Source organism: Papio anubis, chromosome 11 (genome assembly GCF_008728515.1).
Source record: "Papio anubis isolate 15944 chromosome 11, Panubis1.0, whole genome shotgun sequence".
NCBI classification, from domain to species: Eukaryota; Metazoa; Chordata; class Mammalia; order Primates; family Cercopithecidae; genus Papio; species Papio anubis.
This window is the reverse complement of record NC_044986.1, coordinates 65,185,645-65,189,506: the sequence shown is the minus strand read 5'-3', so window position 1 is coordinate 65,189,506 and position 3,862 is coordinate 65,185,645.

Below are 3,862 nucleotides of genomic sequence, written 5' to 3'. Positions count from 1 at the left end.
GGCTGAAGTGGGAGAATCTCTTGAACCTGGGAAGTCGAGGCTGCAGTGAGCTGTGATCTCACCACTGCACTCCAGCCTGGGCCACAAAGTGAGACCCTCTCTCAAAAAAAAAAAAAAAAAAAAAAAAAAAGAAAGTAAAGAAAAAGAAAACTAAACCTGAAGGGAAACAAATTCATACCTGCTTTATTATAACCTCTACAGAAGATAAATTGGACCTCTTTACACTCATGTCTGCCTTGAACCTTCCTAAGTAAGGCAATCAGTGTTTTTCACACTCTGGACCCTAGCCTGCCGTTTTAGCTTCATTTCCACTTCCATCAATGCTCTCCTCCTAGTTCACACCAAGGACCTCATGCTCCTGCCGCACAGTACACACCTTCCAAGAGCACATGCTCCCACCATCTTTGCTCACATTTCTTCTGCCTAGAAGGCCTTTGCCCCTTTCCGCCAGGTATTATCCTACAAAACCCAGCTCATAAAATCTGTGACACATACAGAAAGATTTCATTTGCTGTCCCAGATGTTGTTAACCCTTTTAACTTTTAGCCCTGTTAGCTTGTCTGATAAGAGCTATAATATTTAGTTACCTGTCTCATCAGACAACCTGAGATTCCTTGAGGGCCCTGACCCTGAGCCCAGTGTCGGGCACAAGGATTTGTTCAACCTGAGTCAAATCAAATTTAATTAGTACTTGATACAAAATAATACTGCTTTTGCTGCTTTCTCACTAGCCTGGTGTTACCATACACAAGAGCATGTCTGGTTTAGAGGGCGAATGACTCGGTTATCCAGTAGTCAATGGCCAGCATAGAGCCTCAAGGAATAGGTCTCCTCCTATACCCAGACATCTAGATGTCAGTAGTTTCTCTGGAGTCTGTTTATAGCACATATGTACTCAGGATGATGTTGGATTCACAACCTCATTTTTTTTTCATACCAAAATTCATAGGCTAAAGTTCCCTTCCCTTAACTCAGACAGGCCTTGACACTTAAAGCTGATTTAGAAAGCATTTCCTATCCGGATTATCTTTATTAGGACCATTTCCTCTTCTGCAGCACCTTTCTGCCCCTTACCCAGGAAGCAAACAAACAAACCTGGAGACACTTCTTTCTAGTTCTCAAAAGGAAATGTGAGGCTTTGCTAAACAACTATGTTGACTCAAAGGAGGTGAGGGGCAGGGGATGTTAAAGAAAAAGAGAAAAGGCTGGGCACAGTAGCTCACGCCTGTAATCCCAGCACTTTGGGAGGCTGAGGTGGGTGGATGAGGTCAAGAGATCGAGACCATCCTGGCCAACATGGTGAAACTCCGTCTCTACTAAAAAATACAAAAATTAGCTGGGCGTGGTGCCACGTGCCTGTAGTCCCAGCTACTCAGGAGGCTGAGGCAGGGGAATCACTTGAACCCGGGAGGCGGAGCTTGCAGTGAGCCGAGATGGCACCACTGCACTCCAGCCTGGCGACAGAGTGAGACTCCGTTTCAAAAAAAAAAAAAGAGAGAAAAGGAGATGAGGGCAGGGAATATTAAAGAAAAAGCTATTTGTGACACTTGCTAAAGATGGTACCAGGAAGGCTTTATTCAGGCAGACCATGGTGATAGGTATGGGGACTACTGCAGTGGGGTCTGGCAGTGGGGGAGGGAGGGGACTCAACTCCCCTCTTGTCCAACAAGGAAAGTTACTAGGAGGAAACATCAGTGGTAAGCGGGATTCTTTTTTCTTTCTTTCTTTTTGAGACAGGGTCTCGCTCTGTCACCCAAGCTGGAGAGCAGTGGGTCTCTCTCGGCTCACTGTAACCTCCGCTTCCTGGGTTCAAGTGATTCTCCTGCCTCAGTCTCCTGAGTAGTTGGGATTACAGGTGCACATCAAGCTTGGCTAATTTTTGTGTTTTTTGATAGAGAAGGTATTTCTCCATGTTGGCCACGCTGGTCTTGAACTCATGACTTCAAGTGATCTACCTGCCTCGCCCTCCCAAAGTGCTGGGATTACAGGTGTGAGCCACTGCACCTGGACTGTAAGTGAAATCCTTGTTAGAACAACTCAACAAAATTCTTGCTGAAAGCAGGACAGGGTAAGAAGATAGTGAGGGTGGTCAGATATCGAGGGTAGGGGATTTTCACTAAATTGACAAGATTCTTGCTCAAACTGGATTCCACAAGGACAGAGAGGGAAGTCCAGTGTGAGGCCTAGTCAGAAGGGACTCAGAGGAGTTCGACTAAAGTTTTGATCAACGGAGACTTTTTTAGGGAAGAACATTAAATACCTTTTTAAAAAATTTCTTCCATTTGGCTAGGCGCAGTGGCTCACACCTGTAATCCCAGCAATTTGGGAGGCCGAGGTGGGTGGATCACCTGAAGTGAGGAGTTTGAGACCAGCCTGGCCAACATAGAGAAACCTCCTCCTACTAAAAATACAAACAAATTAGATGGGCATGGTGGTAGGCACCTGTAATCCCAGCTACTCGGGAGGCTGAGGCAGGAGAATCACTTGAACCCAGGAGGTAGAGGCTATAGTGAGCTGAGGTCATGCCACTGCACTCCAGCCTGGGTGACAGAGCAAGACTCTGTCTCAAAAAGGAAAGAAAAGAAAAGAAAAAATTCATTTGCTTTGTCTTTGTAATGGTCAATGTGGCAACAGGCCAAAAATATATATATATTTATTAGAGAAAAAAAGATTCTTAGTTGGAATGGTGAAAAGTTGACTACTAGAGATCCTTTTCTGGGAGGAGCAGGGGTAAGGCCTAGTTCGGTCACCCAGGCTGGAGTGCAGTGGTGCAATCTTGGCTCACAACAGTCTCGACCTCCCAGGCTAAAGTGATCCTCCCACCTCAGCCTCCCAAGTAGCTGGGACTACAGGAACGCCACCAGCATGACCGGCTGATTTTTGTTTGTGGGGTTTTTTGTTGTTGTTGTTGTTGTTGTTGTTTTTGTAGAAGCAGAGTCGGTAGAAATCTTTTTTCTTTTTTTCTTTTCTTTCTTTTTTTTTTTTGGAGACAGGGTCTCACTCTGTTGCCCAGGCTAGAGTGCAGTGGTATAATCTCGGCTCACTGCAACCCCTGCCTCCCAGGCTCAAGCCATCCTCCCACTGCAGCCTCCCTAGTAGCTGGGACCACAGGTGTGCACCGCCATGCCCGGCTAATTTTTGTATTTCTTGTAGAGACAGGAGGGTCTCACTTTGTTGCCCAGGCTGGTCACGAACTCCTGAGTTCAAGTCATCTGCCTGCCTCGGCCTCACAAAGTGCTGGGAGTACAGGCAGGAAAATCCCTTGATTCTGAGATGAGAAGCCAGTTCACACTTCCCAGTACTCTACCTTTCCCCACTTTCTTTTTTTTTTTTTTTTGAGATGGAGTCTCGCTGTATCGCCCAGGCTGGAGTGCAATAGTGCAATCTTGGCTCACTGCAACCTCCATCTCCTGGGTTCACGCCATTCTCCTGCCTCAGCCTCCTGAGTAGCTGGGACTACAGGTGTCCACCACCACGCCCAGCTAATTTTTTTTTTTTTTTTTTTTTTTGGTACTTTTAGTAGAGACAGGGTTTCACTGTGTTAGCCAGGATGGTCCCGATCTCCTGTCCTCGTGATCCACCCGCCTCGGCCTCCCAAAGTGCTGGGATTACAGGCGTGAGCCACTGCACCTGGCCAATTTTTTGTATTTTTAGTAGAGATGAGGTTTCACCATGTTAGCCAGGATGGTCTCCATCTCCTGACCTCGTGATCTGCCCACCTCGGCCTCCCAAAGTGCTGGGATCACAGGCATGAACCACCGCGGGCAGCCTGCCTCTCCCCTCTTTCTTAAAAGAACAAATAAATACCTATGAAGCATTTAAAACATTCCATAATGTTTGAGAAGGATTGATTGAGGATTGG